Source organism: Ranitomeya imitator, chromosome 6, assembly GCF_032444005.1.
Source record: "Ranitomeya imitator isolate aRanImi1 chromosome 6, aRanImi1.pri, whole genome shotgun sequence".
NCBI classification, from domain to species: Eukaryota; Metazoa; Chordata; class Amphibia; order Anura; family Dendrobatidae; genus Ranitomeya; species Ranitomeya imitator.
In genome coordinates this window covers 22,487,261-22,500,798 of record NC_091287.1, presented here as the reverse complement: position 1 = coordinate 22,500,798, position 13,538 = coordinate 22,487,261, and positions in this window count along the sequence as shown.

The following is a 13,538-nucleotide window of genomic DNA, read 5'->3' as shown; positions in this document are numbered from 1 at the left end:
TTATATCCTTCCTGAGCACCGGTGCCCAAAACTGGACACAGTACTCCATGTGCGGTCTAACTAGGGATTTGTACAGAGGCAGTATAATGCTCTCATCATGTGTATCCAGACCTCTTTTAATGCACCCCATGATCCTGTTTGCCTTGGCAGCTGCTGCCTGGGTAGGGCTGGTTCAAATATTTAGTGGGCCCAGGTAATCTGGACCACCTCAGGGCAGTGGAGCAGGGAGAGGTAAGTATTTTTTGCAAGTGCTGTGATCCTGAGCAAGCAGGGGGGGCCCACTCGTTGGCATTGGCACTGGCACAGGGCCCCTCAAAGTACAGCGGTGTGTTAGCACGGTGGGGGCGCCTCCCACCGGCAGCAACACTTTTTGCGTACTATGAGGGGCCCTGTGCCAGTGACGTCGCCAACGAGTATTCCCCCCCCACCTGATGAAGGAACCTGCACTTTCATCTGCACATTCCTCTTTGTCCCCGTGTAAGGTGGTATGGTATGCGGGAAGGGGAACCTGACTTTCAGCAGGGTCACATTCTGGCTGTGTAGCGTGCACGGGGAATGTAGCGTTCTGGGTCAATGTACCAGCAGACTCATCTATCACTGGCTGGGCAATGGGCAGGATGAGGAGGAAACAAACAAATAGGCCCAAAGAATAAAGTGGGTTAAATGCAGTTCAAAATAGGTAACAGGACTAACCAGGGGGCATTGCTTTGTTCAGTGGAGTACAACTGTAATGAGAAGCTGACACAGTGAGTAGGCCTAAATCAGTAAGTAGGCTAAATGCAGTTCAAAATTGGTAACAGTAGTTAACAGGTGGCACTGGTTTGTTCAGTGTAGGAGAACATCAAGAAGCGGCAGACACCGTTGGTAGGGCCAACAAAACAAGTAGGCCAAATGCAGTGTTATATTAAAAACAATTTAACGAGAGCCTGAAGATAGAAGCTAGGGAGAGGCAACCTGGAGAACACCTTGGAGCGGAAGACACCATTTGTAGAACCCTGACCCAACTTGTAGGCCTAATGCAGTGTTGTTTCAACAACTATTTAACAAGAGCCTTAAGATTGAAGCTCAGGAAAGGCAACCAGGAGAACACCTTGGAGCGGCAGACACTGGTAGTAGGCCCCAACCCAACTAGTAGGCCAAATGCAGTTGTTCCATTTAAGAACTATTTAACAAGAGCCTGAAGATTGAAGCTCAGGAAAGGCAACCAGGAGAACACCTTGGAGCGGAAGAATCAGTTTGTAGACAACAACGAAACTTGTGGCCCCAATGCAGTTTTATAATTCTGACAGGCTGAAAACCAGCCTTTTTTTTTTTTTTTTTTTTAGAGGAGAACAGTTGTATTAAGTGGCGCAGACAGACACTGCTAGTAGGCCTTACACCACAAAGTTGGCTCACTGCAGGCTGAAAAAAAGGTACATGGGTACACGGTCGGTATTGGTGTGCTCAGCGGAGGACAAATGGAAGGATGGACCGCAGACAGACTTAGTAGGCCTACAATAAATAAAGTAGGCTCTATGCACTTTTAAATAGGTTCCAGGGGTACACAGGCAGCATTGGTGTGGTCAGCGGAGGACTATTGGAAGGAGGGACCGCAGACAGACTTAGTAGTCCTAAAATAAAAAAAATTAGGCTCAATGCAGTTCGAATTATCTTGCAGGGGTACACAGGCAGCATTGGTGTGGTCAGCGGAGGACGATTGGAAGGAGTGTCTGACACAGTTAGTAGTCCCCAAAAATAAATAGATGTTAATGTCTCTCAAAACAACTAAACCAAAAAAAAAAGGGTGGCATACTTAGGTACAGGGGTGGGCTCCTCTGCTGAGTTTCAGACATAGTAATTTGGCGCTAAGTATTTACTGGTGTCAATATAGGACACTGACCCTGACTATTTTAACTAGCATCATACATGTCAGCACATTGGTATTGTCAGTGCCAGGCATTGAAGGATGTCAGCGCCTAGACTAAACATTGGTGGAGCTGTGAGAGATAATTTTGCAAGTGGTAGAGCAGTGTTTGAGCTGGGGGGGGGACTCTCTTGTGGCCGGCGATTCAGGCCCAGGGCCCCTCATGTTACAATGGTGTGTCTGACGTTGGTTGCGCGCCACCACCGCCAGAGACACTTTATTGTACTATGAGGGACCCAGTGGCAGTGCCGTCGGCCAAAAGCGGGCACACCCACCTCTTCAGACAAACGGCACTCTCACGGGTGCTTGCGCCAAGTGGCGAGACCACGGCCCCGTGGGGGGAGTTAGCCCATTTAGGGAGGTGTAAACATGTCGTATGCTGGACAAACAGCTGCTGCAGATTAAGAGATTGGAACAGTCAGTAAGACCAGTCCACAAGCAAGACCTTTTTATAGGGAAATGTGGGGCAAAATAATTCGAAATCCATGAGTGGTTCATTTTAATGAAGGTTAGATCATCAACATTTTGGGTAGCCAGACGAGTCCTTTTTTCGGTCAATATTGAACCAGCAGCACTGAATACTCTTTCTGATAGGACACTAGCTGCCGGGCAAGCAAGCTCCTGCAATGCATATTCTGCCAATTCTGGCCAGGTGTCTAATTTGGATGCCCAGTAATCAAATGGGAATGACGGTTGAGGGAGAACATTGATAAGGGATGAAAAATAGTTAGTAACCATACTGGACAAATGTTGTCTCCTGTCACTTTGAATTGATGCTGCAGTACCTGTCCTGTCTGCGGTCATAGCAAAATCACTCCACAACCTGGTCAGAAAACCCCTCTGTCCAACGCCACTTCTGATTTGTGCACCTCTAACACCTCTGCCCTGTTGCCCCCTGCAGCTCCTGTGAGAACCATCACCGGCGCTGTGTGCTGGGAATGCCTGAATCAAACGGTCTACAAGACTTGCTTGTTTGGTTGCTAATATTTGTTCGAGGTTCTCATGTGGCATGATATTTTGCAATTTGCCTTTATAGCGAGGATCAAGGAGGCAGGCCAACCAGTAATCGTCATCGGTCATCATTTTAATAATGCGTGGGTCCCTTTTGAGGATACGTAAGGCATAATCCGCCATGTGGGCCAAACTTCCAGTTGTCAAATCTGCGGTTGTGCTGGGTTGAGGGGCAGTTTCAGGAAAATCTACGTCACTTGTCTCCCTCAAAAAATCTGAACCCGGCCTTGCAACGCCACCAGTTTCTATTGGTCCCCGGAGAAGCTTCCTCATTCAAAAAATACTCATCCCCATCATCCCCCTCGTCCTCCTCCTCTTCGCCCGCTACCTCGTCCTGTAGATTGCCCTGACCAGACAATGGCTGACTGTCATCAAGGCTTTCCTCTTCCTCGGCTGCAGACGCCTGCTCCTTTATGTGCGTCAAACTTTGCATCAGCAGACGCATTAGGGGGATGCTCATGCTTATTATGGCGTTGTCTGCACTAACCAGCCGTGTGCATTCCTCAAAACACTGAAGGACTTGACACAGGTCTTGTACCTTCGACCACTGCACACCTGACAACTCCATGTCTGCCATCCAACTGCTTGCCCGTGTATGTGTATCCTCCCACAAATACATAACAGCACACCTCTGTTCGCACAGTCTCTGAAGCATGTGCAGTGTTGAGTTCCACCTTGTTGCAACGTCGATGATTAGGCGATGCTGGGGAAGGTTCAAAGACCGCTGATGGTTCTGCATACGGCTGGAGTGTACGGGCAAACGACGGATATGCGTGCAAAGTCTGCGCACTTTGAGGAACAGGTCGGGTAACCCCGGATAACTTTTCAAGAAGCACTGCACCACCAGGTTTAAGGTGTGAGCCAGGCAAGGAATGTGTTTCAGTTGGGAAAGGGCTATGGCAGCCATAAAATTCCTTCCGTTATTACTCACTACCTTGCCTGCCTCAAGATGTACACTTCCCAGCCATGACTGAGTTTCTTGCTGCAAGAACTCGGACAGAACTGCCGCGGTGTGTCTGTTGTCGCCCAAACACTTCATTGCCAATACAGCCTGCTGACGCTTGCCAGTAGCTGTCCCATAATGGGAGACCTGGTGTGCAACAGTGGCAGCTGCGGATGGAGTGCTCGTGCGACTGCGGTCTGTGGACGAGCTCTCGCTTCTGGAGGAGGACGAGGAGGAGGAGGAGGGGGGACGAACGCCTACAGCCAACTGTTTCCTAGACCGTGGGCTAGGCAGAACTGTCCCAATATTGCTGTCCCCTGTGGACCCTGCATCCACCACATTAACCCAGTGTGCCGTGATGGACACGTAACGTCCCTGGCCATGCCTACTGGTCCATGCATCTGTTGTCAGGTGCACCTTTGTACTCACAGATTGCTTGAGTGCATGGTCGATGCGGTGTTTTACATGCTGGTGGAGGGCTGGGATGGCTTTTCTCGAAAAGAAGTGTCGACTGGGTAGCTCGTAGCGTGGTTCAGCATAGTCCATCAGGGCTTTGAAAGCTTTGCTTTCAACTAACCGGTAGGGCATCATCTCTAATGAGATTAGTCTAGCAATGTGGGCGTTCAAACCCTGTGTACGCGGATGCGAGGATGAGTACTTCCTTTTCCTAACGAGAGTCTCATGTAGTGTGAGCTGGACTGGAGAGCTGCAGATGGTAGAACTAGCGGGGGTGCCGGTGGACATGGCAGACTGAGAGAGGGTTAGAGATGGTATTCTTGCTGGTGCCCTACATGCAGTGTTTCCTAATACGAAACTGGTGATTCCCTGACTGCTTTGGCCTGGTGACGAAATCTGCACATTTACTGCAGGTGGTGCGGGAAATGGTGGGCTTACAGTGAGGGAAGGGATGTAGCGTTGCTGACTAGCTTCATTGGCCGAGGGTGCTACAACCTTAAGGGACGTTTGGTAGTGAGTCCAGGCTTGCAAATGCCTGGTAGTTAAATGTCTACGCATGCAACTTGTATATAGACTTTTAAGATTCTGACCTCTGCTTAAGGTAGTTGAACATTTTTGACAGATGACTTTGCGCTGATCATTTGGATGTTGTTTAAAAAAATGCCAGACTGCACTCTTTCTACTATCGGATACCTTTTCAGGCATTGCAGACTGAGCTTCTTTAACCGGATGTCCACGCTGTCCTACAACTGGTTTTGGTTTTGCCACGCGTTTTTGGCCAGATACGGGCCTGGCAGATGGAACCTGTTGCGATGTTGATGCCTTCTGTGGCTCCTCCTCCTCCGCTTCAGAGCTACTGCCGCCTGCACCCTGTTCCCCCAATGGCTGCCAATCGGGGTCAACAACTGGGTCATCTATGACCTCCTTTTCTATCTCGTGTGCAACTTCGTCTGTGTCACCGTGTAAGCCAGTGGTATAGCGTTTGTGACGGGGCACCATAGTCTCATCAGGGTCTGATTCTGGATCAGTACACTGCGAGGGCAATGTTCTGGTCTGAGTCAAAGGAACAGCATAGTAATCTGGCTGTGGCTGTGCATCTGTGCACTCCATGTCCGATTCAACTTGTAATGGGCATGGCCTGTTAACTGTTTCACTTTCTAACCCAGGAACGGTATGTGTAAAGAGCTCCATGGAGTAACCCGTTGTGTCGCCTGCTGCATCCTTCTCTGTTGTTCTTGGTGAAGAAGACAAGGAAGTGACTTGTCCCTGACCGTGAACATCCACTAACGACGCGCTGCTTTTACATTTAGCAGTTTCAGAAGAGGAGGCGAAAGAGCTAGAGGCTGAGTCAGCAAGGAAAGCCAAAACTTGTTCTTGCTGCTCCGGCTTTAAAAGCGGTTCTCCTACTCCCAGAAAAGGGAGCGTTCGGGGCCTTGTGTAGCCAGAAGACGAAGCTGGCTCAACAACTCGAGACTTAGGTGCTATATTGCTTTTCCCACGACCACCTGATACTCCACCACCACTACCATCATTACCAGTTGGCAATGACCGCCCACGGCCACGACCTCTTCCACCAGACTTCCTCATTGTTTGAAAAACGTAACCAAACTAACGGTATTTGTTACTGTAAAACCAGTTACAAGGTGAACTCAAACTTCTGTTGGATTTATATATCCCTTTATAGGTGGGTGAGACTGCAGGGAAAATCAGGCCCAATGTATAACAGTACACAGCTTCAGTGGCAGACAGATATGCCACTAACAGGACTGACGCTGATGCAGACACTACCAATAAAAATCTCCCCCTTTTTATTTTTTCTGGGAGAATATTGAAGAAATGTGGCCCACTCTTATACAGTATATGTTCTGTGGCACAAAATTAGAGACAGATACCACACACAGCACTGGCACTGAGGCAGAATTGCCAATCTTAATCTCCCACTATTTATTTTTTTTCCGGGAGAATTTAAAAGAAATCTGGCACAGTGTTACACACTAGGTTTAATGTGGCGCACAATTTGAGACAGGTGGCACACACAGCACTGGCACTGAAGCAGAAATGCCAATCTTAATCTCCCACTATTTTGTTTTTATTTATGGGAGAATTGGCAAGAAATCAGGCCCACTGTTAGGCCGGCTTCACACTCAGCGTATGAAAATACGGTCCGTATATTACGGCCGTAATACGCTGAAAAGTCCCGAAAATAGTGGTCCGTAGCTCCTCCGTAGGCAGGGTGTTTCAGCGTTTTTTGCGCATGGCATCCTCCGTATGTAATCCGTATGTCATCCGTACTGCGTGTTATTATCGCAGGCTTGCAAAACCGACATACGGCTATACAAGGGATCCATGTGTCAAAAAAAAAAAAAAACATATATAATGTCTATATATATATATATGTCAGTAGACACATACAGTGGGGCAAAAGAGTATTTAGTCAGTCAGCAATAGTGCAAGTTCCACCACTTAAAAAGATGAGAGGCGTCTGTAATTTACATCATAGGTAGACCTCAACTATGGGAGACAAACTGAGAAAAAAAAATCCAGAAAATCACATTGTCTGTTTTTTTATCATTTTTTTTGCATATTATGGTGGAAAATAAGTATTTGGTCAGAAACAAACAATCAAGATTTCTGGCTCTCACAGACCTGTAACTTCTTCTTTAAGAGCCTCCTCTTTCCTCCACTCATTACCTGTAGTAATGGCACCTGTTTAAACTTGTTATCAGTATAAAAAGACACCTGTGCACACCCTCAAACAGTCTGACTCCAAACTCCACTATGGTGAAGACCAAAGAGCTGTCAAAGGACACCAGAAACAAAATTGTAGCCCTGCACCAGGCTGGGAAGACTGAATCTGCAATAGCCAACCAGCTTGGAGTGAAGAAATCAACAGTGGGAGCAATAATTAGAAAATGGAAGACATACAAGACCACTGATAATCTCCCTCGATCTGGGGCTCCACGCAAAATCCCACCCCGTGGGGTCAGAATGATCACAAGAACGGTGAGCAAAAATCCCAGAACCACGCAGGGGGACCTAGTGAATGAACTGCAGAGAGCTGGGACCAATGTAACAAGGCCTACCATAAGTAACACACTACACCACCATGGACGCAGATCCTGCAGTGCCAGACGTGTCCCACTGCTTAAGCCAGTACATGTCCGGGCCCGTCTGAAGTTTGCTAGAGAGCATTTGGATGATCCAGAGGAGTTTTTGGAGAATGTCCTATGGTCTGATGAAACCAAACTGGAACTGTTTGGTAGAAACACAACTTGTCGTGTTTGGAGGAAAAAGAATACTGAGTTGCATCCATCAAACACCATACCTACTGTAAAGCATGGTGGTGGAAACATCATGCTTTGGGGCTGTTTCTCTGCAAAGGGGCCAGGACGACTGATCCGGGTACATGAAAGAATGAATGGGGCCATGTATCGTGAGATTTTGAGTGCAAACCTCCTTCCATCAGCAAGAGCATTGAAGATGAAACGTGGCTGGGTCTTTCAACCTGACAATGATCCAAAGCACACCGCCAGGGCAACGAAGGAGTGGCTTCATAAGAAGCATTTCAAGGTCCTGGAATGGCCTAGCCAGTCTCCAGATCTCAACCCTATAGAAAACCTTTGGAGAGAGTTGAAAGTCCGTGTTGCCAAGCGAAAAGCCAAAAACATCACTGCTCTAGAGGAGATCTGCATGGAGGAATGGGCCAACATACCAACAACAGTGTGTGGCAACCTTGTGAAGACTTACAGAAAACGTTTGACCTCTGTCATTGCCAACAAAGGATATATTACAAAGTATTGAGATGAAATTTTGTTTCTGACCAAATACTTATTTTCCACCATAATATGCAAATAAAATGTTAAAAAAAACAGACAATGTGATTTTCTGGATTTTTTTTTCTCAGTTTGTCCCCCATAGTTGAGGTCTACCTATGATGTAAATTACAGACGCCTCTCATCTTTTTAAGTGGTGGAACTTGCACTATTGCTGACTGACTAAATACTTTTTTGCCCCACTGTATATATATTAATATTTCATCTAGCGCGATATAGCAGAAAGCCGGTAATTCAATTATCGGCTTTTGCTTTCTCCTTCCTAAACCCGACATGATATGAGACCTGGTTTACATACAGTAAACCATCTCATATCACCATTTTTTTGCATATTCCACACTACTAATGTTAGTAGTGTGTCTATGTAAAATTTGGCCATTCTAGCTAGTAAATTAAAGGGTTAAATGGCGGAAAAAATTGGCGTGGGCTCCCGCACAATTTTCTCCGCCAGAGTAGTAAAGCCAGTGACTGAGGGCAGATATTAATAGCGTGTAGAGGGTCCACAGTTATTGGCCCCCCCTGGCTAAAAACACCTGCCCCCAGCCACCCCAGAAAAGGCACATCTGGAAGATGCGCCTATTCTGGCACTTGGCCACTCTCTTCCCATTCCCGTGTAGCGGTGGGATATGGGGTAATGAAGGGTTAATGTCACCTTGCTATTGTAAGGTGACATTAAGCCAAATTAATAATCGAGAGGCGTCAATTATGACACCTATCCATTATTAATCCAATTGTAGTAAAGGGTTAAAAAACAAACAAACACATTATTAAAAATTATTTTAATGAAATAAAAACAATGGTTGCTGGAGTATTTTATTCTACGCCCAATCCAGTCACTGAAGACCCTCGTTCTGTAACAAAAAAACATAATAAACCAACAATATCCTTACCCTCCGCAGATCTGTAACGTCCAACGATGTAAATCCATCTGAAGGGGCTAAAATAATTTGCAGCCACGAGCTTTGCTAATGCAATGATGCTCATGGCTGCAAAAACCCCGGAAAATGAAGGTAAAGTAGGTCAATGACCTATATTTACCTTCATTTGCGGTGAGGCTCCCTCTGCTGGATGTTTCTAGATCGTGGGAACTTTCCTAGAAAGCTCCCAGGCTCGAGTTCATAAGAGGCGCCCTCTGCTGGTTGTCCAGGGATCGGGTCGGGTTTCATGAAACCCGACTTTGCCAAAAGTCGGCGACTTATGAAAATGAACGATCCGTTTCGCTCAACCCTAGGTATCAGTCTTTGTAGTCCTCTCTGTGATGATAAAGTAACTGCTGGAAAGTCTTCAATACCAAAGGAAGTGCGATTGTAGTTGCAGGCCTGGATACAAGTGTGAGAATTGGAAGATTTATGAATTGTTTATTGACGATAATGATATTGAAAATTAAATAAATAAAATTGAATTTAAAATAAAAATACTTAAACATAAAAACAGTTTTAAACAAATGGTAATCTAATGACAATACAAAGTGTCACATAGCCTTGAGTATGGTGGCTCAGTGGTTAGCTCTGCTGCTTTGCAGTGTTGGGGTCCATGGAAAGCATCTAGGAGTGTGTATACTTTGTATAGGGCATCTATGGGTTTCTATACAACCCTATGGTACCAGAATAGGCTTTACACTTGCATACTTCATCAGACGTTGTATTTAGGAGGATTTCTCGTGTACCATTTTTTGCACCATGTGGCGGCACACAGAGCATCAATGGTGCAATAAACCAGCAGACAGCAGTGTCACGTATAGAAGGCCGTGTGTGCACGAGACCGTACAGTCCTGTCTGCTCCAAAGTCTCCGATTCTCTATTATGATCTGATTCTTGTTTTTAAGAGCGACCTAATAAATAGTGGTGGAGCCGGAGACAGAGACAGAGATGTTCACAGCCTCTCAGACACGAGTGATTAGCTACAAACAAGTCGCGTTAGGTTGTCGTTAAGCGTGTCAATTAAGTGGAGGGCTAATTGACGTATCGGTGGAGGGAATTTATCAAATTGCTCAATTACTAATGCAAGGTGAGATCTAGGTGAGGACAGCAGGTGATAGATGTATAGAGAGCAACGATCAGCTAGTGAGAGAGCGCTAAAGAACAGTGTGGAAGATTAAAGAAGTTATCAGACTTAAAGGGGTTGTCCACTGCTTAGGATTGGCCATTAATGTTGGATCAGTGGCGGTCCAACACCCGGCACCACCACCGATCACCTGTCTTCCGCTCAGATATGCAGCACAGCGCCATCCACTGTGTAGTGGTTGTACTGGGTACTGCAGCTGGGATCACATTCACCTCAATAGGAGCTGAGCTGCAGTCCCGAGACCGACCAGGTCTGTGCACTGTACACCTTCCGCCTCTGCAGGGGCTACAAACAGCTGATCAGTGCCGGAGGCAGGCGTTGGACCCCCACAAATCTGATATTGACTAAGGATAGGTCAGTATATAAGTCTTGGCTAAGGAGGAGAAAATTGATTTTAAACTAATTAAAATTTCCCCAAAATGTGGAGATTCTAATTCAAATTTTTGGGGAACTGAAATTTGGGCAAATCCAGCAAAATCATTGGCAACCGACTGCCTATTTGGGTCAGGAAGGGTCTAAAAAATGCTAAAATATCAAGTTCTCCTCCCTTCTCGCTGGTCCAACTGCTCACCAGTCCTCTGCTCGCTTTCGAAGGCACCAACTCCGACTTCCTTTTTCGGCGGCCATTCCAACGCTAGCCAGGACCTGGTGCATGTCATGGCGCCATAACTAGTCAGCGAGGAGTGAAGAAGAGACTGGAGTCGGAGCCTGAGCTTTGCGAAGCCGGCGGAGGATCGGTGGGGAGCTCCTGCGGCAGGGACATTTATTATTATACATTGCGTTCTAGAATCCACACAAATTACTTTTTTACTTGCAGTTGAGAGACATTCGTTTAGTATTCGTTTAGAATTCCAAATAGTATTGGATTCTGTCAAGGTTTAATGTTCGGCAGATTTTCTCACCTCTAGTCCTGGGCAACCTCTTAAAAAAAATGTGACCTATTTTATTTTGTTCTCTTGAAACGATGCCACCCTTGCTCAGTGGTCACGTAAGGTATTGCAGCTTGTCCTCTTCAATTGACCAACAAGACTTAATAATACAATTCCTTTCATCTGGTCTCTCATATTCCTGGAAAGCTGATTCCGAAAACTGTAAGAATGTAAAAAGCTGAAGACTGGGAAGAAAGAAAGAAGTGAAGATTAATTTCTGAATAGTTTTCAAATTTTTGAGAACTTAGGTCACTTTTTAAAATTTTAGGAATTCTGCCGCAAACATCAGGATTATTATAAAATGTCTATGGAAGAGTGTTGTAGAATTGGGCACAAAATTTACAGCCTGATGCCGAAAGTTGTAGAGGAGCCAGCAGAGGGTAGCAAAGACTGGTCTAGCTAAAAGTTAGGAGATTCTCGCGTAAAAGCTGCGAAACTTTTAGGAAAACACGATGGCCTTTTAAAGAGGAATTTTCCAGTTTTCCCAAACTTTCACTTTTAAAATGTCATATTAATTTCTTCTAAAAACTGGGAGAAGATTTCTCGAAATCATTTTTTTTAATCTCATCGTCCATAGCTCATCCAATAAAAGCAAAGATTTAGAATTCTTTTGACTTTGGAAGAACATTTTTCATTTGCTTCCTTTCGACTTTTCACAGGTAGAGGTGAGAAAATCGTTTCAATGCAAAATGGAATTGTGTCAAATTTTCTGACGTTCGCAGGTCTCGGCCAAGGTCAAATAATTTGCTGTTCGATTTGCACGAATCTCCGTCCAGAAAATGCCCACCACCTTTTTACACATTGTAGAAGATTGCATAAAGTATAAAAGGCTGACATGATCTCAGACGCTTACCTATATGCATTGTAGCTATCACATCACATGGTATAGTCAGGAGGAGCTATCGCAGCCTGTATAAAAGCCGAGGCAGGAAATGCAGCAGACATTTTAGGGTTATTTAGACTAGTGACTGAGAGAACGTCGGATCTCTCAGCTCAATAATATATATAGGAATAGGAAGCCCTAAAGCATTGGAGAAATACTCCAGACAGTAAGGGGCACGCATAGAAATCATGGAACCTCATAACAGAAGTGCTATATACCCTAAAATATTCAGCCAATTATGTGGGGTCATGGCACATAGGCAAAGTCGCAGAAGGGGCGTATCTACTAAATATTAAAGAACATGTATGGTGGCACTTATAAAGTAATATTGCCCCTACTGAAGTCCTTAAGTGTTCTCACCCACTATGATAACCCTATCATGGCCCCTTTAAAGTATGATACCAACAAAAATGCCCCTCCGGATGTACAGTATGAGGCCTCTACAATGCCCCCATCAAAGTATGATGCTCTCATAGTGCTGCCAACACAGTAATGACCCCATAGCACACATTATGATGCCCTCAGTGACTCCAACACAAAATAATGGTCCCTGCAGCCCTCCACATAGTATAATTGCCCCTCAGTCCTTCACACAGTATAATGGCCTCCGTACAGCCCCACACACAGTTTGATCACTCCCACATGCAAATATTGGCCTTCAAAACTCCTGGCATCCCCTAAACACAAAATGACAGCCCCATAATTAATAATTGAAAAACTACTCATCTCTCCCCTTTCCCCACTGCTCCGGTCTCTGTAGTGTGTGGTCTGGAGACCCTCAGAGCGAACGTGATGTATTGTTGCTATTGCGTCCGCTGCTCTGAGACTCAGACGCACACAGTGTAAGATGGAAGTGGGAGCTGACGGTGCATTGATCCATCACTGGGGGTCCGTGGCTGACATTGGTCTCCCCCCTACTCACAGGCCCCACAGCGGATGCGAGGTCTGTCGCTAATAGCAATATGTAATTTAGGCAATAATGTGTTATACAACCGCAGCAGTGAAGAAGATGAGAGTAGTAGTCTGTGAATAATAAAAGCAACTCCTTTTATTCCTGGAGAAGAAAAGTATCTAGCAGCTTTTGGCAATTAGAAAACTCTACAAAACGCCAAAGTTCCCTTTCCTTACCCAACATCACTCCCATGGGATTCAGCGAATTACGGTTTCTATCTCTGAGTTTGTTATATATTTTGTGGACATTTTTGTGAATATAACTATTTTATTACCTTGGCATTAGGCCTAAACCAAACCCCAACTGTCTGTAAGCCAATCTCTAATTATATCCCAAGCTTAGTCCTAACTCCAACGCAAATCCAAACCCTAACTTTAGTCCTAATCGTAATCCTAGTCCTAACCCTATAAAGCAGTAAAAAAAAGTTTGCAAAAACTTAAAGTTTATAATAACATCAGTGTTTTGTTGGTTTTTTTGCAACAGCTCCCCCCCCCACAAGGGAGTGAGAGGAAGAGAGTTGGGAGAGAGCAACGTGCAGACTTTGTCATCTCTAGTTACGCGGTT